Consider the following 24,732-nt stretch of genomic DNA (forward strand, 5'->3'; position numbering starts at 1 on the left):
AGGAAAGCTGGGGAGGGACTCTGGATGAGGGAGGGGAGCCCTAGGAGGAGGGGGAAGGGTTTGACCCTGCAAGAGGGGAGATGGAGCTGAGCTGTGGGGAAGAACTTGTTTGGTGTGAGGGTGGTGAGAGCCTGGCCCAGGTTGCCCCGAGAAGCTGTGGCTGCCCCATCCCTGGAGGGGTTCAAGGGCAGGTTGGGGGGGTCTTGGAGCAACCTGGTGTGGTGGGAGGTGTCCCTGCCCAGGGCAGGGGGTGGCACTGGGTGGTCTTTAAGGTCCCTTCCAACCCAAACCTTCCTGTGATTCTAAGTAGCCCAAACCAGAACCGCCACCGTGCCCCCTGTCGTGTGGCTGATGAGGAACAGGGCTGTAACAAGGTTCCCCATCCCAACATCCAACCCTCACAGAAGGTGGACAGTCGGTGTTGCCAGCTGCGGGAGGGCTCAGCAGGTGTGTGGGGGTGTGTGGAGGTTGGCTGTGCCCCCATGGTGTGGCCCCGGCCAGCGTTCCCTTGCTGGTCACTGGCATGCTGTCCTGAGAAGGAGGGCAGTGCTGGTTACACCTCTGGTGGGCCACCGCTGATCTGCACTTTAAATGTCATGATGGGTTGTCTACAACCTGCCATTTTCACCTTGTTTTTTTGCCATACCTTTGGAATTGTGCATTTTTAAGTGAATTATTTATTATTTCTATTTCTCATCCATTCGCCTGTGTCCAATGCGCAAGAGACCTCTCGTGTCTGACGGCAGCAGAAGCCAGATCTGAAGTCCTCAGGCAAATCCCAGGCTGTCTCCTGGCTGCGCAGGGTCTCTGCTGGCCCCCTCGCGCAGACAAGGCAAGGCATGAACAGCTGGCAGAGCACCGAGCTCCGCCGGAAAATCCCGCTCTCCAGGTTCGATCCGGAGCCACCTGAAGTTCTTCTCCAAAGCAGAGAACTTCTCCAGCCAAAAGCTTTTGGAAAAGGAGCTTTTATTAAAAGGGTCCTTCTTCAGTCTGAAGGAAGGTGCTCAGCACTGAATGTGGCCACGCAGGCCATCACATGTCACAAGTCCTAGGCTGGGAAGGGTGCCCCGGTTCCGGTAGCGCTGTCAGTGTTTTGAGCGACACCAATAATCTCTGGGACCTTGTCTGTGTGGTGAGGATGCTCCCAATTTGGAGAGGTGCAAAAAGGAGCCTTTTCATTTCAAGCGGCACAAAAAAAAGCACCAAGAGGAGGACTGAGAGGCTGGAGCTGCCCCGGGATGTGCCGTTGGAGGTCGGTGCGTTGGCTTTGTCTGTCACGAACGCTGCAACGTAGCATGCTGCTTACGAGCAGCACCCGGGCTTCCACAGCTCCTGCATCTTCTCACATTCCACCTCAAAATGTGGGAATTGCTGGAGAGGGTACAACAGAGGGCTACGAAGATGATGAGGGGCCTGGAGCATCTCTCTTATGAAGAAAGGCTGAGGGACTTGGGTCTGTTTAGTCTGGAGAAGAGAAGGCTGAGGGGGGATCTGATCAAGGCTTATAAATACTTCAAGGGAGGGTGTCAAGAGGATGGGGCCAGGCTTTTTTCAGTGGTGCCCAGGGACAGGACAAGAGGAAATGGGCTCAAACTCGATTGTAAGAAGTTCCACCTAAACATGAGGAGGAACTTCTTTCCTGTGAGGGTGGCAGAGCCCCGGAAGAGGCTGCCCAGGGAGGTGGTGGAGTCTCCTTCCCTGGGACATTCAAACCCCCTGGACACGTTCCTGTGGGACCTGCTCTGGCAGGGGTTGGACTAGATGATCTCCAGAGGTCCCTTCCAACCCCATAGCATTCTGTGATTCTGTGAAAATCTCAAATGGCAGCCTGGGGGCTGGTTAGAATATCTGCCTCGCTTCTGTGTGCTCACGGAAGGTCATGAATTTCTTCCTCCTCACACAGCAGTCTCAGCATCACTGGCCCAAGGACCTTCTTCCCTGCACACAGACCTGCTGTCCCCTCTTCCTTCCCCAAAAGACATCACAGAGGGTTGAGAGACAGCGCAGGTCTAAGGGCACAGGAAACCCTGAAGGACCGTCACTTCTAAAGACATTTAAAAAAAAGACATTAAAAAAAAATAGACATTTAAATGTCTAAAGACATTTAAGTAAAATGAAAGAGTTAAGGAATGACCAGAGGGAAATGTCAGTGTGATCTAAAGAAAGACACAGCCGTAGTGCTTAAAAAAGACATTAAAAAAAAAAAAGACATTTAAATGTCTAAAGACATTTAAATAAAATGAAAGAGTTAAGGAATGACCAGAGGGAAATGTCAGTGTGATCTAAAGAAAGACACAGCCGTAGTGCTAAAGTGCAAAGTTGGGGAATGGCCCATTATAGTTCCTAAGCAGCTGAGATGCAATCCCAGTAATGATGATGAATCAGTGTAGCCCTGGGCTTTGCAATTTTTCAACTCAGCTCTATTTTTTCCCTTTTTTTTACATTTTATCTTAACGATATATACATTAGCTTATCAAGGACTAGTGGGAGTTGTAATCCTTCCACAGCATGTTCTGGATAGTCATAGGTGTCAGCCTCCAACTGGGGACCTGATGGATCCTACAGGAATTTATTAACTATTTTTTTTCATTTCCCATCATTCTCCCATTAACGTCCTCCAAGTACGTTCTTAGCATAAAGTCTCATCATTGGATATTGTTTATCCAAGGACACCAGGGATGGCCCAAGGTACTTCTTAGCAGGTTCTCTGCTCGGCGTTGCATCCGTGCAGGGCCAGGACACCAGTTCCCTCTTCCTCCACGAGGCTGCGGGTTCAGCCTTCGCCCGGCCGGTGGAACCAAGGAGTTGCTCAACTTCTGAGAGCTTTAATGGTGCAAGGTCTTGAGGGTGGGAACTCCCTCCCCTGCGCACCACAGTGGGCACAGTCCCGAGTGTACTCAGCACTGGTGAGGCCACACCTCGAGGGTTGTGTCCAGTTTTGGGCACCTCAATACAAGGGAGATCGGGAGGTGCTGGAGCGAGTGCAGAGGAGGGCAACGAAGCTGGTGAGGGGGCTGGAAAACAAATCGTATGAAGAGCGGCTGAGGGAGTTGGGGCTGTTTAGTGTGAGGAAGAGGAGGCTGAGGGGAGACCTCATCACTCTCTACAACTACTTGAAAGGACACTGTAGAGAGGTTGGTGCTGGTCTCTTCTCACAGGGAATTAGTGACAGAACGAGAGGGAACGGCTTCAAGCTCCAACAGGGGAGGTTTAGATTGAACATTAGGAAGGAATTTTTCACAGAGAGAGTGGTCGGGCATTGGAACAGGCTGCCCAGGGAGGGGGGGGAGTCCCCATCCCTGGCTGTGTTTAAGGGCCGTTTAGATGCAGTGCTGAGGGACATGGTGTAGGGGAGGACTTTGTAGAGTAGGGGAGATGGTTGGACTCCATGATCCCAAGGGTCTCTTCCAATCTCTATGATTCTATGATTCTATGAGTGGGTTACCAGCATGTTTCCACAGTAAAGAATTATCACTTAAGATAATAAGTTAAAATAACATAATTTTTTAGTGATGCTTGAAGCAGCTCCTCTGATCAGACAGCTGCTTAGCCTCTCGCTCCTTTGTATGACAGGGTAATAAGAACTATCCACCTTCAGAAGGAAGGATCTTAAGTGTGCTTATTAAGAAAAATAAGTATGCTTTATTATTAAAAGCATTTTTTCAGGCAGCACTGTTGTAGCAACGTGGCACATGACAGCTTAAAGATGTGCCAGTTAACTTTCCCACAGAAAAGACATGTTTGGTATAAAACACTTAGGACATTTTACTTATTTTAGCTCACTAGGCAAACAATATGGATTATTGCCCTTTTTAAGTATAAGAAAATAAGATAAGCAGACATAAGACACTCAGACAGCACTGAACTGCTGATGTATCTTCAATATAGGTATCTTCAGCTTGTAATTCCACGTACAGAAATGCCTCGTGCAAACAAGGTGTTGTCCATCACCTGCAGAGCGATGCCCTCGCTCAGGAACCCGCGCAGGAGCGGGACTGGGGGGGCCCAGAGAAGCTGCAGAGTGAGGTGCTGTGCGTGGGGAGTCTCCAGGTGATTCCTGGCTGGAGCTGGGCTCTCGCATCCCAACCAGCTCCCATGTCCTCGCAGAGCCAGGCTCGGGCGCCCGTCCTCCTTCCTGGAAACAGCGTTTTCAGTATTTGCTCAAAAATGCTGGAGCTGAAGTTTTCAGAGTCCCCCAAAACTTGGTCCCTGATTAGATCTGTAATAATCATCTTGATGCGTAGCCGTAGATTCCCTTCAGCAAAGTGTCACTAACAGCATACCTTGTTTTATAACAGGGTTATTACAAGACAAAAAAAATATCTTAAAACGAGACTGTTGGAAAATGTTCTCATCTTGTTTTATAACAGGGTTATTACAAGACCAAAAAAAATCTTAAAACGAGACTGTTGGAAAATGTTCTGACAAGAATTATATGTATGTAATAAAAATCTCATTAGTTTCAAATTATTCATCTACTTTCCAAGGGAATGAGTCAGGGCATCCGGGATGAGTGACAGAGCGGGTGCCTCTCACCTGGTATATTTGAATCAGGGGTGGCCTCACGCTGTGCTGTCCCCAATGTCCTCACCATCTGCCCTTTGGAGTAAAGGAGCGATGAAATTACTGCTTGTTTGGTGGGAGCAGAAAGAATGGCAGCACCTACACCGAGAGGAACACAGGATAAATGCCGTGGTCACAGACAGGTCTGAGTGCAGCACTATGTCCAGGTGTTGGTTAAAAAAAAGGAACCAGAGTAAAACTCGTAAAACGTCAAGGTAAGGTGAAAGATGAAAAAAAGAAACAAACTGGGAGAGGATGGATGGAGAGAGCTGCTTTTGGGTAAAAAACTGGCCGAAGTTTGGAGTCCTGAGTAAGGAAATTACCCTGCATGTCATGATTCAGATACCAGTATAGGTTAGGGATGGAACTGCTGGAAAGCACTTCTGAGGAGAAGGATCTGGGGGTCCTGGTGGACAGTAAGCTATCCATGAGCCAGCAATGGGCCCTGGTGGCCAAGAGGCCAATGGCATCCTGGGCTGCGTAGGGAAGAGTGTGGCCAGGAGGTGGAGGGAGGTCATTCTCCCCCTCTGCTCTGCACTGGGGAGGCCACAACTGGAATGCTGCGTCTGGTTCTGGGCTCCCCAGTTCAAGAGAGACAGGGAACTGCTGGAGAGAGTCCAGCGTAGGGCACCAGAGATGATGGAGGGATTGGAGCATCTCCCTGATGAGGAAAGGCTGAGAGAGCTGGGGCTCTTGAGCCTGGAGACGAGAAGGCTGAGGGGAGACCTTATTCATGGTTATAAGTATCTAAAGGGTGGGTTGAGGGAGGATGGAGCTGGACTCTTTTCAGTGGTTCCAGTGACAGGACGAGGGGCAACGGGCACAAGCTGGACCATGGGAAGTTCCACTCCAATGTGAGGGAGAACTTCTTTGGGGTGAGGGTGGCAGAGCCCTGGCAGAGGCTGCCCAGGGAGGGTGTGGAGTCCCCTTCTCTGGAGATCTTCAAGCCCCACCTGGATGCTCCTGAGTGATGTGCTCTGGGCAGCCCTGCTTTGGCAGGGGAGTTGGACTGGATGATCTCTAGAAGGTCCCTTCCAACTCCAACAATTCCGTGACTCCATGATCTGGCCGTTCTTACAGAATCAGGACTTGGTGTGTTGTTTTTGTTTTTTTAAGACATATCTGACCATACCATCAGCTTTTCATCATAACAGAAACAGCCCGCAGAGCCCGAGTCTGTCTGTTTGGATGACAGGAGTGAAGTGTATTAAAGGTTACTGGATGGTAACAGGGGCCAGACAGCCCCTGCCACACGTTGGGTTTTGCCATTTCTTGCCGTGCCAGGCACAGATGGCTCAAGGATTGCAGCTCCCGTAGAGGGTGGGCACAAGAGCTGGGCTCTGAGGGGCAGTGATCTGAGGGACTGGGCAGGGATGATCCAGAACTGGATGCCATCAGCCTCCACCACCACCACAAGCGGATTTTAAATGCAGCCTTACTGAATAAAGCCAATAACTCAGATGGCATTTGGGCTGTGACTGCAGCCCAGAGAATGTCTTTCCACTTCAGGTATCCCTCTTCTCATCACAAGAAGCCAAGTAGTAACTCAGTGTCTGTGTCTCAATCAGCAAAAGAGGTTCAGAGAGGACTTTTTGGGTCTTTAGGGTCAGTCCTCGGCTGTTGGTGGGAGCTGCATGAGGGTAAGGCAGCTCTGGGAAGGATGACCCAGAGCCTCAGGGCTTGTGCCTTTTGAAGCTCCGGTGTTCTCATGTTTCAGGCCAGACTTTTCATGGCCATCGGATACTTGTTTGCTCTTACACTAACATCACCCTTGCTCTTAAGGGAGGTGTGTTTACTTCTGTGTTTACTCCCTGAAGTTTCACAGAGAACAACCCTTCTCAGCATTCAGGTTTTTTTCACTAAACAAATTATTTCAAGATCCTTACGTGAGAAAAAAAAATCAGGATTACCCTGTAATTATTCTCCAGTCACATTTCAAGTTTGTGTCCCTTGATTAAAAGTGACCAGAGCTGTGTGCATAATTCCAGAGAAGGTTGCAGCAGAGCTTTGTATAATGGTGGTAACATTTTCCCCTTCTCCAGAAAATATCTCAGTTGATCTATGCTTTTCGTCAGAGCTGCTTCATATTGGGAGTTTTGTCATCTTGAGATCAACAAATACACCCAGATTTTTCTCTTCTTCTGTCATTTCCAGTTGATGAGCTCCCAGCTTGCAGCAGAGATTCTTGTTAGCAATTCCCAAGTGCATGACCTTGTACTTTCCACTATTAAATTTCATCCCATTTCCAGCGTGCCAGCACTCAAGCTCATCCAACTCTTCCAGATACAGATATTCCCTCCGTTGTGCTGGTGCCTCCCAACTTTGTGCCATCAGCAAACACCATCACCTCACTCCTAACTTTTCTTCCAAGGCCTGACTGAAAAAGATTATGCAAGATCAAAAGAACATAAGACATGCCTCGCTGGGCCAGCCTGGTGGTCCCCATAGCCCAGCGCTCTGTCCCCGAGAGGGGCAGTCAGTGATGCTGTTCAGGGAGAGCACTGGAGCCCAGCCACTCTCTGCTCCCTCCTCCCTTGCACTCCCCGTGGTGTATGTTCGAGGTGACTTCCCTGCCTTTTCCATGTGGCTATTTTTTCATGGATCTGCCCTCCATTCATTCATTGAATCAATTTTTGAACCCACTGATGGTCTCCAGGTCTGTTCCTAAGGAGCTCAGCTCCACCCTCACACCTTTCCAGCCCAACTATTGGCATCTGTCTGTAGCAAGCTTCTTACCTACCAATAGCCCCCCAATAAACTATATATTTGCCACGTGGCATTGTATCTTATTAATTATATATTAATATATCTATCAGATAATCTAAATTATATATTCATAATCACATTAATTATATTATATATAGTCTTTTAAATCTATTGTATACCCATTGCCTAGAAAAAAACTACCAAAGGTATACTCTTAGTTAAATGCAATCTATCTTTAGTCAAGCTACATCGCATTTTACTTTATTTTCCACTTTTCTGTCCCCAACTACTTTCTCCTTTACATTTTTTCTAAGCTTTTAATGTTGTTGGGGTCAGACTAGCAGGTGTCTAAGTGGCCGGATTGCTTTTCTTCCTCCTGCTTAAAACCAGATAGTGCTTTGGCAGTTCCTCAGTAATTTATTACCACCCTCAGCCCGACAAATTAAAAACTTTGGACTGGATGAGTGAGGATACATTCCAGGTCTGTCAGAACCATGGGCTTGGGAACATCTCGTTCCCCAAGCTGCATGTCTCACAGGCCTTGCTCTCCCTTTGGTACAGTAATTTCCATTTCCATAAAATAATTCTCATTAGCTATTATCCTTTGCCCCAGTCATCATAGAAAATAGAGGCAAAGTCATTTAATATGGGGCTATACCTAATTTTTATTAAAAAAAGATTAGAACACAAGACATGGAAAGTCTCCGGTGATGTATTTAACCATATCAGTAAAGATAATGCCAAAGATGATAATTTGTGTCACCGAAATAAGCAGGTGGAAGTGCACAGCTTTTCCTGTCACAAGGATGGCACTCCAGCTTCTTCCCCCTCTTTAAAAATAAGAAGGAGCAACCAGCAGGTTCTGCTCTACAAAAGCCCCGGGTGCCCAGGATTCAGCCTGCTGAAGTAGGTCACATTTGATCCCCGTCCAGGCACACTGCAAGGCACCTATTTAACAAGCGACTTTCAAAATTCATATCCTGCTTCCTAACGTTGTCAGCACATACCCTTTTCAGATACAGCTAGACCGGCTGAACATTTTTTTCATTGCTTTTGGGTATAAACAGGTCAGGAATCCTGTTTTTCCCTTCAGTTACCTGTATTTCTTCCAGAGTTCCTCTGAAGGTACATATTGACATTCAGATCACATTTGCATTCAGATGATGGCTTGTTGTTGGAAAAATTCCCTTTAGAGGGGGTGATTAACTTCCTTTCAAATGTTTACTGTCCCTGACCAAGGGAGCGAAACTAGAAAACAACTCACTGCGTGGCTTATATCGGAGTTTAAAGACATGGGATCCTGTGTTTTGTATTGTTCTCTCTGAACATTAATGCTACTTCTAGTTTAAACATGACTTAATGACAGACTGAAGTCCATCTGTTCCAATGACTAGCCTTGGACTCAGAGGGAGAGTCCTGTGGATAATTTAGGAGTGCATTTTGTCGTTACTTGCAAGCATTTCATTTCAGATGAAGGCAAACATGAGGAGCAGGTGGAAATATCTCTCAAAAGTACAACCTGACCTACATACAACATTGTAAATTAAAGATACGTATAAAAAGAAAGCATTAATGATCCATCCACATTTGCAACAAAACCCAGATATAAATTTGCTGCTGAAAAGGAACTCCATTGCACAAGGCTTAGTTAAAGCTTCGTTTTGGAAGCTGCAACGCTTCCTGCCAGCCATACCCCGCTACCTCTGACCCTGCTGCCATTTTCTCTTGTCCCCCATGAGCTTAACGCTCATATCCCTTTTGCTTTATCACTCGTCTCTCAATTTCCATGTGTTTCTTGGCTCTCCTGCCTTGCGTTGGCTCCCTGCTCTCCATTACCTCATGCTCTAGGAGCTGCGGGGCTGCTCGGGGTGGCTTGGACGGTGCGTCTCCCCATGGCACGGGGCCACACATGTTCCTGCAGCTGAGCTGAAATGTCACAAAAGCAAAGGCGGAAAGCATCGGGGCAGGCGGCCTTGAGCGCAAGAGCCGCTTTTATAATCAGACGGGGTGTTTCTCCAAGGGACGCAGGGCCTTTGGAGGATTCCTAAGGGGGATCCCAGGAGTGCGGGCCCCGCTGCTGGAGGACGCTGTGGGGCAGAGCTCCGCGGCTCCCCTCAGCACCCAACTCCAGCCCACCCATCACCTGCCTCACAGCCTGGCCCAGGGGGCCGCAAACCCCTTCTCCCGAGCCCACCGAATGGCACCTCCCGCCTCAGCGGGGCTCTGGGCTGGCGGGGGCCGGGCGGAGCTCAGCCGGCTGCGGGGGGTGAAGCACCCTTCCCCCGCGGGGTTATAAAAGGAGGAAGGGGCGAGCCAGCTTCACCGGCTGAGGGGGGGCAGCTGCGGGGATGGCAGCTCCTCCGGCTCCTGAAGGGACGGGGAGCCCTGAGGAGACTGGGGGGGGGGGGAGGTCCGGCTCCCCCTCAGGGCGGCGGCTGGGCCGCGGAGGGCGGGAACGGCGCGCGCCCGGCCCCGCGCCGCCTCTCGGGGGGGAGGGGGTGAGGAGGAGGAGGAGGCGTCGGGAGCGCGCCCGGCCCCGCCGTGCCCGCGTCCCGTGCGGCCGCCATGTTGTTGTGGCTGTGAGAGGCGGCGGAGGCAGCCCCGGAGCCCAGCGACCCCGGCCCCAGGCAGGAGGCCGCGCCCCGGGAGGGGGTGTGGGGGCTCCGCGCCATGCCCTGCCCCGCGGTAAGGAGCCGGCGGGGGGGCGGCCGGGCTGGCTCTCGGCGTCTTGCGAGGCGGGGGGGGGTTGGGAGGTTGGGCCGGCCTGCCGGGCCGGGGCCTGGAGGAGGGCGGCCGGGCTGTCAGCTGCGGGGCCGCGGCCCGGCACGCCCCCTCGGCCCGCGGGGAGAGGGGCAGCGGCGGCCACCCGGCACCGGCTCCTTCTGCTCGGTGCGGGAGGAGGAGGAGGAGGCGGCGGCGGCGGGCTGAGGCTGCTCGCCCGGCACCGCGGCCTCCTCCCCGGGGCGGGCGGGGGATGCCGTGGGCCTGCCGCGGGGAGACGGCGCGTCCCTTCGCCGCGGGGCTCGGGCGGAGCGGCCGGGGGAAGGTGGGCTCCCGGCCCGGCCGGGGTCCGTGGCCTGTGGGCCTCGCCTGGCGCCGGGCGGACGTGCCGCGGGGGTGGCTGGCTCCCTGCTGCCCGTCCAGCCCAGCTGGGGGATCGCCTCACGCCGCTGGCAGCCGCCGTGCCCTGCTCGGCTCCTCCTGCGGCTTTGGCCGCGGCCTCGCTGGTGTTCAGCTGCCCTTCTGCAGGGGGGCAGAATTCCCGCTCCCTCGAGAAGTGGGGCTTGTCAGGGCTTTTTACTTAAGTTGTTTGGGGGCATTAAATCTGCCTCTTCCCCATGTTCCTCTAAACAGTCCTATTGCTGGGATCTGAGCAGAGATTGCCTTTCTCTGGTAAGTAGTGGCTTGCACCGTTCTGTGCCCCTCAACATGGGGTTTAAAGTTTTTTTGCATTAGAGTTGTTCCCTCTCCTGTTCATTCTTTTAGGGAATGTTGTTTTATCAGCAGATCAGACCTTGTGTTCCTTCACATCTCTGTACAACAAACTGCTTGCTTTCCTTTTCCTGAACGCTGTGGGGAAGGCTGGGTATGAGCTTGTAACTCCTGCAGAGCTCACATCTGATAGGCACTCTTCTCCCGTGTGCTTCACCTGTTTGTTTTCTTCTGTGCTGAGCCCGTGTAACCATGTGCAATGAGGCTTTATCTTAGAAGAAAAGAACTTGTCTAGTGAATGATGTCAGGTAGTGCTGAGTGTAGAGGTACAGCTTGGCGTTATGGTGAATACAAAGGCATGTTTAAATGCCTTTGCTGAGCCCAATGGGAAGGGATGATGGTGTGACTGAAGAAACTATGGCAGGTTTCTTCTTGTACCTGTCATGCACTGAACTTTAGATAAAGAGCCAGAGTGCCTTTCATCTGTTACTAAAGCATGTGCTGTAGTACTTGAAAATTAACTTTTTTTGGTGGAGGTGAAGGAGTTTTTCCGAAGGAGCACTTGTAGATAACTTCAGGGGAGGAGGCTGACATCTGATATCTGCATTGCTTCAGCTGTTACTGATCACAGTGGTTTTGGAAGATAGAAAAAGTGCTTTCTTTCATAGAACAGGAAATACTGTGAACCGTAAGTGTTGAAACTTTCTGCCGATAAGTGAAGGTGGGGCGTGGGATTCTAAAACGCTTCAGTGACAAGTGTTTCGATGTGCCTGCTTTGGAGTTTGGGGAGGGCGGAAAGTGCAGAAACAATAGCATTGAGCAGTGGTGGTTTTCTGAGTGATTGCACTAAAAGTTGCTCTTGCCTTACTTCAAATTATAGGAGTGATATATTGAGAACCAAGCTTAGTTCTCATGCTGGCAGTTACATGTACCTATCTAGGGTACTGTTAATGCACTAGAAATTGTTGAAGTATAATGTTAGCCTGCTGTGCAAGCCACAAGTGATTCCAAGTAGGTGGAATAGCTTGATAGGCTCTCATATATTATTTTTTTTGCAAAAATGGCTGTCCGCAGCTGGAGATGGGAATGGAACATGCCCAAGCTTCTGAAGATAAGAGGATACTCAATTTTATCTCAGATCTCGTGCAACCCAGGATGGTGAAGTATGGTGTCAGCCTTTCAAGAGTAGGAAGAACATGGCTATGCAGTGCTTTGCTGGCAATTAACCTGTAAAAAAGGAGTAACTTAAGGAAAAGGAGATTGTTAGGCTGCTGGAGTAACAGGTGGAAGCCTGACAAGTCTGCTGTACCAAGGGAGAAGGATTGTCACCACGGAGTGAATCGGAGGAACTGGATTAGCATTTAGCATGAAGTTTGAGATCTTTTTACCTGCAGATGTCAAAGGGATGTGATGGCTGTTCCTGCTCTGGTAGCTTCCTATGGGGTATGGAACTAGATAGAATGAGATAGGTCTTCTCTGCTTGATATTGCTGGTGTCTACCAGAGCGTGTGCCTCCAAATAGTGCATTACTGCATATCAAGTATTGTAAGCTAGAATGAAAAGTCCAGATACTTGAATTCACATTTGTTTCATAGTTGCTTTCATTGGCTGAATCAAAGTGACATAAATTGTGTTTCTCTCAAAATAAGCTTCTAAATAGTAAATTGTCTTAGCCATAAAGTGCAACTGTTCTGCATTTGTCTCTGTCTTGAGTAGCTGGTGCTGTAAAGACCTGCCTCTTAGATCCCATATGAGTTTTAATGCTGAGAAACGAGATTCATGATTTGTAATTCTATCCCTTTTCTAGACATTGGTGCCCTAAGTTCCTAGTGCTGTCAGGAGAACTTCAGGAACATGCCTAGTGCTCAATTCATGTTGTAATTAGTGTGAATTAACTGGTTTGTTTAAAAGATAACTATTTCTTTATCTTTGTGGTGGTTCAAAATTTCAGGCCACTTTCATGCAAGTGGCTTCCATGAAAGACCTAGAATTGAAGTTAGTACTAATTCAGGAATTTGGAATATTGACTCCTTGCTGAGGCTTGCTATGTCTGGTAAAGAACTGAAGCCCTCAGCTCCTGCTGCATTACAGCTTCTGCCTTGGACGTGTTACTCCTGCCCGGTGCTGGACTGCTGTAGCCAGGCTGGGCTACTGATTTGCATGTGTGTTGGCTTCTTGTGGCCTTTGCCCATCCCGCAAGCAGCAGGCACAAACTACAGCATCGCTTGGTGCCAACTGCCCGTGTTGCAGTTGGCTCACAGGAATGGCCAAGGCTTTGCCCCCTTGCTTTGGGGTGCACAGTCGAGAAAGACTGGCAAAAGGTCCTTGGTATCATAGAAATCTAATCATCATCTAGAGCATGAGTAACCCAGACCTGTTCTTCCCCTTCTCTGCTTAATGGTTTCTCGTAGTGGTCTAGAGGAGGTGAACACCACCTGGCTATAGTGATACTGGGAGATAATGTTTTATACCATGAGGAAAGCCTCAAATCGGTCTCTCCTGATCAGACCAAGAGGGAGGAACAGCCTCCCTCTTGCCACAAGAGTATGCCACAAGTGTGGCATTATCCTGTTGAAGGCAGGAGTGTCTCTCGCCTTTAGCCTGTTGTGGAGGGTGTGGATTGTGTTGCTCTGAGCTAGAGGTGCTCTCTTCACCTTCAGCAAGTACAGTGTGTGCCTAGAAGTGAAGCGTGGAACTGCAGCTCCACACTGTGCGGAGCAAGCTGGCAGGGAAGAGCAAAGAAGGCTCTCTGGAATGTTATTTGAAACAGAGAAGCTTTTTCTGGAGCCATCAATGTCCATCAGAAAGCACTGTTTTTACAGGTTTAACTTAAAATACAGTTGCTGATACCTTGCTTCGGTTCATTGTTGGAAACACCTCTGAGAATCTTAATCTGAAGTGCAGAAATGGTTCAACATGTGAACATGACTGCAAGTTAAACTGTTAACTGGAAATACCCTCTGTAGGTTTTACTGGGGGTAACTGAATGCTTGGGAGGCTTGGGTCGTAGTGGGTGCTGCTGCTGAAAGTAGTTGCAACAAAGTAAGCTTGGTATGATCCCCTTTGCAGTTTTTCTGAAACTTGTGTGCATGTATATATCTATGAGTGAGGCAACTAATGACACTGTAAGAGTTATCATGCAGCTGGTGGAACCTTTCCAAACTCTGATAAGGGGAAAAAAAAACCAACCCAGCCAAAACTCTGAACAAGAACTGCCTAAATAGGTAATTCTCGCCCTTCCTTGGGAGAGCTGGCTTCCAGAAGACTTGAAGCTGGATAGCCTTTGCGATACTGCAACTAAACTTGTCCGAGCTGCTGTACTGCAGTATTACCACTTTTTCAAAAGTTAATCCTTTGAACCAGATTCTAGTGGTACTTAGTTTTTAGAGAAATTAGTTTGTTGTTTTTCCTCTTGAGTAGGACTGGAGTGAAAGGCTGTAAAGCAGCATTGATGGGATGGCTTGGGGGCAGGCTGTCATACGAGCTACCAGTCCTGCCAGTAATGAACCCAGAGCTTAAATAGCGTCTTTGGTAACACACGCTGCTAGATCTTAAGTATTAAACCCCCTTTTTAGAGATGTGAAACCAAAAATTTTGAATTACAAAGACTTTAAAATACAACTTTGCAGGTCGGTGTTAGCTGAAAGTGGACAGAACATCTGAGACCAAGCCTTAGAGAGAGCAAAGCAAACTGCCCTCTGCCTGGCTTAGCACGTCTCACTCCTTTTCAGTGGTCACTGTGAGGGACTGAGTAGCCCCGATGAAAATGAAGCTGGCTGTGCTCTTGGCTTTCATCTGAGATGGCAGGTCTGGCTGATGCTTTCACTGACTTCTGTGACATCAGTACTTCATGGTGTTATTCTCCAGTGTGGGAATAGCACGGTAGTGGCTCAACCTTGGGATTTGTAGCTGTTATGTGTCTTGTGAGGCATGAGAACTAGTGCTAGCAGTGAAGGCTGAGCTTAGCGTGGAAGATTGTCCTGTTGCCTATGGAATTAGCTTGAAGCTGAAATGAAATTGGAAACTTGGTGCTGGTCCTTGGCTCTTTAGTAGGAGCTGGGTGTTGGGAAGGGCAGTCAGACCAGACCACCATCCTGACTGGGGTGTACTCGAATAGTGAGAGCTTTAATGTTCAAATGTTTGAATTTCTGAGCCTGGGCAGCAAGGCAGGCTGTCACGGGCTTCTGAACTTCCACAGCATGGCCTAGAAGGCTGTGAATATCTGTGTAGGAAAAGACTTGTATTCCACCTGAGCTTTGATATTTTTTAACTGTCATAGAATTGTCTAGGTTGGAAGAGACCCTTGGGATCATTGAGTCCAACCATCGAGTTTTCTTCCTTACTGTTGCATGTGTTGATTTCAAGCTGTATATTCTATGGTTCCCTCTGTTTGATGTTAGTCCAATCACTCCTGCATTTCCATAGGGCTGGGGAGGGCTTCTCCACATCATCTCCTCTGGTGTGGTGGCTGGTCCCTAACTTCTGGGCAGAGTAAGTGGAAGCCTCCAGTGTGCAGAGAGCTGGAAAGCTCTCCTGTTCCGTGGGCAAGCACATGAATGTTAAAGCTCTTGCAGTACTGTCTCTTTTATCTTCTGGCAGAGCTTTAAAATAAGAAGCTGTGGTTGCATTTTAGCTTGGTTATGGGAAGAATCGATTTCAATGGGTTTTTCTGCCTGCTGGATGGGGTCCCCGAGGAGGCACGGGCTGACCAGCAAACCTACTGCATCCTGTCAGGCAGAAGCAGGACCCGGGTAGTTGAGCTGGGTCGGTTCTGCAGACACATGGATCTACAGCTGCAGGGACCTAGCAAACTCCAGGCTGAAGATACTCAGGGAATGTTGGATATCTTCAGCCGTGGGTTTTTGTATTGGTTTAATTTCAGAACTAAAGTTACTCTTTACTGATGCCACCCCTAACAGATGTGCAGGGTCCTCTTGGGTCCTACTTTTAGCCCTTACTGGGACAAAGAGTTGGAAAATGCTTTTCACTTCAATCTTAGCTTCCTACTTTTCAAGGAAACAACATTGGCAAAGTAACTCGCTGTGTGTGCCTCTCCTGTGCTGTGAGCACACTATCCCCACGGATAAGACTGTTCTACTAAAGGCTCTTGTTTGTGGTCTGTCTTATGCTATTTTAAGAACATGGAAAGGTTTTCATTTGGGAAAACCAGTGAAAAGCTATACATCAAGCTTTAACTGAGACTTCTGAAAACGAAATAGCTTAAATAGGGCTCCCTAGCTAGGGTGCCTGTCTTGTAGCATGAGGCCTCTTGTGCATAAAATTCTAATAGCCAAAAATACTTCAAGAGGCTGTTCTGGTGCTCTGCAAGGTTTAGTTCCTAGAATATATCGTCAGAATGGGGGGAATTAATGCACTTCAAGTTGAGCTTGTGCAGGAAGACTGCTGCGTTGCCGTAACTAAGTTTTTTGTAGTTTTTCTTTCTAATACCAGAGATTTATGCACTGGTATAGACATTATTTATAGAAACACTGTTAGAACAGTTTTCTTTTGCCCTTTTGTGGGCCTCATTTGCTTCTCCAACTTTGGGACTAGAAACTAGGGCTATAATCAAAGCATTAATTTTGTAGTGTTACCTGAAAGGGCAGAGCTTCGGGAAGAAATAAAAATAGTTTCTCTTTCCCTATGCCTTTAAAAGAGTCAAAACCTTCTTTTATCGACCAGGACGAGGCAGGCTCTTGACAGAATGGGACTGTTTTCTCCAGTGCTACTTTCTTCACTGGTGGATGTGCCTGGGGGAAACTGTTCCCAGCCACCCGTGTGGGGAGAGGACAGAAATGCCTGTCTGTGTGCTGAAAGGAGTGGGTTGAAATCCAGTCTGTGAAGATGAGATCCCCTCGGAGAGCAGAGCAAAGGCAGGACTCGCTGCAGGGCGTTTTGCTCTTCCTGTCTCCCCAACTCACCCCTGCCAGCAGCCTTTGATGGAGAGGGCATGTGGATCACAAGCCTCCCAAGTCCTGTGAGTATGACTCCTCTGTTTCTCCATGGTTTGGCTGTTCTCTCTTATTTTTGGGGGCTTTCTGTAGAGCTGGTGGCAGGATTTCAGATGGAAAACAGATGGAAAATCAGATCTTTCCTTGAGTCTTTATGTTGTGTGGAGTTGAACACTTCATAGGAAAGGGGTAGACTACTAGAATTTTGATTTCAGTTACTTAGTTGCTAGAGTATGTAGCTGAAAGTATCAAAGAGTTGAGTAAAACTGAATTAAAGAAATCCTTGCAAAGCCTGAGCACCCACAGCAATAAAGAAAAAAGAATTTGTACCTACTGTCACTGGAATTATTAGTGACTGAAGAGTCTTAATACTTTAACATCTCACAGCCCCTGTTAATGGCTAGGATAACTTTCAGCACTTTTGAAAAGCCCCAATTTTATTGTACAGAAGATGTTGGAATGACTCAGTCTAGGAGCTGCTCTAGTGTGAAGCTCTGGCGTATCACGCTACCATTACGTGCCTTCAAACCGAGCTTAAGTCCTGAGCTGCTCCTGGAGGTGGCTGCAGCTGGGTTTGGAATTGGGGGAAAGCATGTCCCTGGTATTTCCTATCAGGTAGAAGTGACCAGCAGCCTGACTTTCCTTGTTTTCTCTGCCAGTAGATCGGGAAAGGGAGTGAGGTAGTTGCTGTGGCTGCCTGATTTCATCTCTTGTAGCCCTAATTGGCCTAAATGTGTACCTGTGAAAGCTTTACTTATTGCATTGCTATCTGTAAGCTTGTAATTGCTATCATTGAAACTTACACCTGAGATAAAATGAGATGCTGTGAAGTTCTGCTGTTTGTAATTATACTGTTTGCTGTATCCTCAGTAGGGTGTTTGCTCTGAGACCTTTTCAGACCTAGTTCTGGATTTGTTGCAACTGAAAACTGTCTTCAGTTTTACTTGCCTTCAGTGTCTCCTCTCACTTTCAACACTGCTGTTACCAAGGCTGACTTTTACTGTCCTGTGGATTCTGTAAGTTTTAGGCTTTTAAAACACATCTCAATCTCCTGACAAAGAACAGATGATCCAAAATGAAGAAGAAGAAAGCTCATCTGCCATATCACAGAGCATCTTTGCTTGAAAATTAACATGATTAACAATGGATATTGCTCTATCCATTCTGCAGGCAAGAAAGCTTGCTATGGTCTGAATAAAGTAGAAGCACTCTTTCTGAGTGTTGTGAGCTGATAGCTTTGCTTTTATTCTATTTCAGTTTTCCTTATTTATTTTTTTCACTTCTGAGAACAAATATGTTAGTGTAATGTACTCAGTGTTAAACTTTTGATCCCAAAAACCTGACTACAGTGTCTAAGCAGATTGCAGTCCAGTGTTAAACTTTTGACCTGACTACAGTGTCTAAGCAGATTGCAGTTCTAGGTAATTTTGGTTATTTGCCTTTACTAATTGGAAGCTGAAAGCAAGTGAAGTGTGCTTAATGTAAACTTGCAAGTTTATTGCCTCTGCCTGCAGATGGTTTACTACTTTCCATCTAAGCACTGTGCCTGTTTAAGAGTGGATAAGCTTTTCATCAAATTAATGACTAATCCTTATCAAACAAGTGTTCATCTTGAAAATTAAGCATTCCTGTTCTTTAATTGTATGATGATTGGTGGACATACTAGTCATGAGTCATGAGCACATTTGAGAATTCAGATTCTTAATTTTCTCTCACTGCTGGTAGCAGGAATTTGCTGTGAACAGGGCATTATATTCTGGTTGGATACCCATTATAATTAAATGATCATCTTTGTCTATGTTCAGTGAGCCTTTCTTTGAGTAACTTTCAAAAGAATGCACCTTTTTGCACTTTGGGAAAATCTGTACTCTCTGAGGAAAAAGGAGGAAGATGGAACAAGGTAAATATTTTGAGGTCTGTAGGTTTGGCTAGTGGATTATGGTCAAGGCATAGTTGTTTTCTAATGCAGAATACAATAGCTTGCTTGTTTTCTTTTACTTTGGCCTGGAATCTCTTAATCCCTTCAGACTCAAGCATGAGTATCACATGACTTGGAGGTGTTTGGTTAGTGTACTTCACTACTGCAGAGCATCCCTGTATGGAACAGATGAGCAAATGGGGGCTGCAGGGAGAAGCCACATGGAAATTTTCAGTTCTGGCGATTCATGTCAATGTTCTTAATATTTTCTTGCTGGATTGTGTTCTGGCAAACCAAGGGGAAGCATCTGGTTAGACTTCTAAGTAAGGAGATCAGGTTTCTGCCCTGAAACTCATAGTTCATGATAAAAAAGACCACAGCTTCAATATGCCGCCTGTGTACCTGTACAGTCAGTATTCCTGCAAATGTTCCAATTAGGGTATTTGTATGGAAACTGCCCTGCAGGAAAACTGTTGTGGGACAGCTAGTCATAGGTCCTTCTTTCAGAGCCTGTGACCATGAGGGACATCAGTGGATATATAGCTGTGTAAGTAATACTCATAAACCCTTCTTAAAGTGAAAGAAAAAATAAATATTCTTTAACAGATAATTTCAGAAAATAGTAGCTTCTTGTGTAACTGCTCAATGGTAACATCGTGTCTGGCTGCAGTTTTTATTACTTTTCCTCCCCTTGCAGTTCTGCAGCCTTTAGGAGCTGAAACCAAAATGTCTTCCTCATGTCAACCTGGAATTTTAGCTTTTAAATGATTGTTGATGAGGGTCACTGTGAAACGCTGATTTCTTGAGAGGGCTAGACAAGATGAGTGTGGTGTTGGGGTTTTCTAAAATAGAATAGGATTCCCTAAAATGGTGAAATATGCTAATAAAGTGAGAATTGTAAAAACCTCCAGTGATGTAGAAGATGCTGATCTTGGCTCTTGGTGCTATTTGCAGACTGTGGTATGTGAAGTACCGGATCACTGCTGCTTTGCTTGAAGCAGCTTTGATAACCCATTCTACCAGCAGCCGAAGCCGGCTTCTTCCCGACCTCTTTCACTCCCATCGAAAGAAATGCAAAAATAATTGGGAGCTCTAGTCCTGTGGCTCTATACTTAGCTCATTACTCCTGGCAAATGGTCTTTTGCTTCTCAAGTGTTGACTGGTTGGTTTAAGACCTGTCTAGCTTTCCACTGCTGGGTCATTCTGACTCTCTGCAATATTTTTATCCCATAGGAACTTCTTCCTATGGACTCTTGAAAGGCTGGCAATAACCTGGGAGTGGAAGAAGGGTCTAAGGGTAGGAATTCTTTAGTAATTCACAGAGAGGAAAAAACAGTGCTGAAGCTGCTTCCTACTCCAAGCTGATTACAACAGTGATCTTGAAACCTGCTTGATGTGGTGCAGCCCGTGGCGGGTGGTTCCTCACTGTCACTGCGAGGGTGGGTACGGTGTTCGTGCAGAGCTGGGGACAAAGGGCAGAAGGATTTGGATTGATTTGACAAGTGCAATAGTGGTCTAACAGGGACAATAAGAGCTATTTCTCGCTTTCATTTTTTAAGACTAGTTTTTTAATAAGCTGTTTGTATAAGGTAGTTGAGGTGCTCCCGTCCTTTCTGAGGGTCACACCCAGAGAGCAGTCCCATTAAAATTAATAGTGCTATTGCATCACCGCTCAGACTGCCACCTTCCCATTCAGCACGAAGGTATGAAGACTTTTCCTCTTGCATAAGACAACTTGATTGGTTCTGGTTGGGGAGGAAACGGTTGGGCAGCTCCCTGAAGAGTAAGTTGCATGCTGCTGTGCTCTGTAGCTTATTTTTCTGAATGTTACTATTTCAAGTTATTTTCCAGCTTTCTAAACTCTTAGCAGTGTGTACAGCTGTCTGAGACTGGGCCACTGCTCACGCAGAGGTAGGGATTATCTGGCCAGCCCTTCCTTTACTGCTTCTAATATACTTCTTGCTCCTAGGTCTCTTTTAGAGACCTAGTAGGGCTAAGCCTCATGGACTTGGAACATATTTAAAAGTCCCAGAATTTCAATATAGCTTAATTCATCTTGTCTCCTATCAATTTCTAAACATTTGTAACTATTACCGTTTGTTCTGGTTCCTCCAATTCCAACAAAATTCAGTTTAGCCTCATGGTAGACACTTCCTACCATGTGTCAGTCCCAGCAGACCAAGCAGTGAACTGTTTAAGAAGTATTTCTTCCAAAAATACGTTGGGAATTCAGTAACCTTTGTTACTGAGCTAAACCAAATTCACTTACCCTGGCAAGGAGTGATAAGTTAAAACACGCCTTGTCAAAAGAAGTCAGTCTTAAGTGACTTGTATAATGAAAAGAGCAAGCAGGGACTTAAGGTTTTTGTGCAAGAATTACCATATTAGCAGTGAGCAGGTGGGCTGGGGAGAATCCAGTGAAGCTTACAGTTTAAATGCCAAAAAAACCTCCAAAAACTAATTTATGTGCTTAAACTCCCCAGTTTTTATATTGACTCTTGCCAAGACAGTTAAAGGGTTCCTGGAGCTAGTTTGAATTTCCAGTCTGGGTTTGGAGCGTGGTGGCTGCTGCTGCAGGTGCAGAGAATGCTCCGGTCTGTTCAGGTGGGTTGGTCTCGGAGGTTTTATGGCTGGAAGGATTTTCAGGAGGCTGAAGAGGTTGCATCTGTGGGACAATTGCAGATGTAGCTGGCTGAGGTGTTTTACTGCTTGTAAAAGGTCAGCTTTTGAGCCATCATGAATTGCTGACGTCAAACTAGTGTTACAGCACCTGCCTTCTAGGACTTCAAGCCTCCTGTGACTCTGGAAAACTTGAGAGGAAGAATAGGGTCCCTGTGAGGGGCTTGTGTTGTAAAGATCTGCTTAACTCTATTGCTAACTAAAATGCAAAAGGTGAAGGAATACCCTGGGGCCAGTTCAGAGAAGGCTGCTTCAGCTGAATGAACGTGAATTGTGGTAAAGCAACTCTGGGCATCCATCACGTTGGCAAAAGAAAACCCGATCAGCACCATATTTCAGTAGCAATTAGTCAGGTTTTGCCATTGTATTCTCCCCTAGGTGACTTTAGGTGAAGTGTTGTTGAAAGACTTGACTTACAGAGTTTGTACATGTTGAAACAAATACGATGGGTTGAAACTTGTCTCTAGAACCTGCTGCTTGTTCGCTGACCTCCAAAGAGCTTACCTGGAACCCCTGAAAAGTCATGTTGGTGACTTGGTTACTTTGATATTTTTTTATAACACTTTAACCCCAACCAGTGAAGAGTTTAACTGACATGCTGGAAGTTTATTGCCTATAAGAATGTGGAAGAGAGTTGTAAATCTCTGCGAAGCTGGGAATCCATAGATGTTGCTGGGTGAGTGACAGCTCAGCCTCTAAATGGAATTCAGAGCATCTTTGCCATGTTATAAAAAGCTTGTTGCCTGGTGCTGATCTGTTCCTCCAACACAGAACTTTTTGTAACCTTTGAACTCTGTAAGTATAGAATAGGAATTTATCCTGTTAAAACCTGCATTGGTTTCAGGAGTTAGCTCCTGCTTATTCACCTATGGCCTACATCTCTCCATCTCAGTTATTTAAATACCAAAGTGTGTGTCACTCTAAACTTACTGGGTAGGTAAGTTTGGTTTTTTTTTTTTTCCTTTAACAGAAAGAGGTAAATGAGACCTGTAGCAAACAACCAGCTGTGCCTCTCTCCTTACACCTTTTTCATTCTTCTGTTTTGTTCACATACACTCTTTAACTTCTAAAATAGGATTTAGGAGTTGGTCTGCTGGTGAGTTTTTGCCTGTGAAATCCTGGAGATTTGTTCAAATACATCCGAGAGAAAGAGTTTTCATCTTTGTCTTGGAAGTGATATATTTTACATTGTATCTGATGTCAATTTTACAGGCTTTCTTTTTGGGGAGGGATGAGGAAAAGCCCTTCCTAATGTCTCATCTACATAAAATAGGCAGGGTGAATACTTGCCTATATCCACATACACTGGATTATGGATTATCTTAAAAATGAAGTGCTGGATACTGAAGTAGGTTGAATGGAAGGGTCCGAAGGTCTCAATTCTGAAGTAAGGAAGAATTCTTCTGATCTGTCTAGTTGGGTTTGCCCTACTTTCAAGCCTCCCAGAATTTTCGAAGGGAGAAGTAGGAGAATTATTTTTTTTGGTGTAAAACAGTAGGCTTGAGTTGTATCTTTTCTTGGTATTTTGAGATTGCTGTGAAAACTTTACACCAAGCTATATTGCTCATACTGAGCTGGTGGGTGGGAGTTAAGGTGAGGTAAGTTCATCACAACTCAAATGTGCTTTTTTCTCCTCCTTCCAGTGTTTTAACTCCTTGTCACAAGTGACACAGCCTTCCTTGCGGACAGATTTGAGGTAGAAATCTGCAACTTAACCTTTCTTTGTTTCATCTTGCTGCTGTAGGCAAACCTGTCCCTACCCTACAGTGAAGCTGTGGGCTTACAACAGCCTTGCCTGCGTGGGCTGTTACTGGTGTGCTGTGGTCCAGGATGGTGCAGAGTGACAGGGATTTGGCCATCATGTGACTCGAGCTGAGGGTGCATTGGTGTGATGGGCTGAACTTCTGGTGCAGGAAGGCCTGAATGTTGAAAGGGTAACCATTACTGCTGACTTCAAATTATCCTCCAAACTTGGAACTCCTGGAGCTGCTCTGTATCTCACTCCCTTGGAGGTTTGCCTGCAGGATGTACAGCTCTCCTGGGATTTGCCTCTCCAGCCCTGGGCTGGCAACCTGTGGTGCTGCTCAGGTTGTACTTGAAATTTATGCAGGAAGTGGAAGCAGATGCATTCCTTTTTCTCCAAACTATTTAATTAATTAACTGAAACAGTTGAATTGCTGGGTTTTGTTGAGTATTTATGGTAAGATTTGATCTGTTACTTGAGAAACTCTCGTGTGTCTTCCGCAGATAAGGTGTGCTTTGTCCTTGTGGGTTACGGAGTAGTGGGCTATGGATTTGTGGATGTTAAGGTGGTGATGTGTTTAGTTCAGTAGTGAGAACTAGTGCCCTGAAACTTCTTACTGGAAAGTTATTCAGTAACTGAGTTGGTCACTGAGCTGCAAAAAATAATGCTGGTGAACTTAGCAAGGTTAAATGAAAAATGTACAGAACACAAATATACATATTTCAGAGCCTGTTCCTAGAGGAAATGAAGCCTCTGTTGGTAACTGTGTTTGAGCAGATACTCCTCCTGGCTCTAACACAACTGAGCATTTTGTTATTGTTTAAAGCCTATATACTTAGCACCTCCAGCTCTTATTTCTGGGGTTTTATTTTATCTTAACTGTAAGCAGAATGATTACCTGTCAGCTTACCGTAAAGCTGAAATGACATAATTTGCTTCAGAGTCCTTGCAAGGAAAGCAGCAGATCTGTAGTGCTGGGTTTGCTCGGGGAAGGCACTTGAGAGGACTGGCAGGTCTCTCCCATGAGATCATGTATCACTCCGAGGTAGACACAAGCCTGCCAGCACACTTAATCTAGTCTTGATTTGACAAGATCTCCAAGGTAGAAACAAAAGGCACTTTGTCCTGGCTCTTCCCCTGAAGACTGGCACTTGAATGGCCCTCTCTAGTTGTCTATTCGTGTATGTCCTTAGTGCCCTGCTCTTGCTGAGTGAAGCTTATTGTTTTGTAGAAGTCACTTCAGCTGTTGATGTTCAAAGGCTTTCATCTATAGGTTGGACATTTTACACTGACAATTTCAAATGAGGTACCTGTTGGAACAGTTCCAAGGTCAACCTTGTCAGCAGAAATCACTGAAACTTCTCTGGCAATGGGTAGCCCTTCTGTGAACTAAGGCTGTGCCAGGGCTGAACCTTGCTGCTGCCTCCATCAAATCTTTGAGGCTGTATCTCCTTTCCCTCAATCGAACAAGAGGAGAGCATGACTGAAGGTGCTTTTTGATCAGTGCAGAAGCAGCTCGAGAGAACCAGTGTCTCTGGGGTTTTGGTGGACTTTCCAGAAAACCATTCATGCTTTATTTATGGTTTATTGCTGAGAGAATCAGAGCCTGGCAGCGCGTCCTGGCAATGCTGCACCTAGGTTCTAGCTCTTTTTATGTACTATAAGCATCTCTTCTTCATTGCTAATCCCCAGTGTCTAGATACAGTAAAAAGCCTGAATCTTTACCTTGCTCTCTAATT

At 46.6% G+C, this 24,732-nt stretch overlaps 1 protein-coding gene across 4 annotated transcripts in view; it reads left to right on the plus strand.

Annotated features, from left to right (window-relative positions):
* The first annotated feature begins 9,807 nt into the window (after positions 1-9,807).
* The window catches only part of MTMR3 (myotubularin related protein 3), a 90,575-nt gene continuing 75,650 nt past the window's right edge, over positions 9,808-24,732 (plus strand). For all 4 annotated transcript variants that reach the window (XM_014940099.1, XM_014940178.1, XM_014940255.1 and 1 more), the window contains exon 1: positions 9,808-9,954. The gene's annotated coding sequence lies outside the window, so the exon portion shown is untranslated. The remainder of the gene's footprint in view (positions 9,955-24,732) is intronic.

Source organism: Calidris pugnax, unplaced genomic scaffold (genome assembly GCF_001431845.1).
Source record: "Calidris pugnax isolate Ruff unplaced genomic scaffold, ASM143184v1 scaffold7, whole genome shotgun sequence".
NCBI lineage: Eukaryota > Metazoa > Chordata > Aves > Charadriiformes > Scolopacidae > Calidris > Calidris pugnax.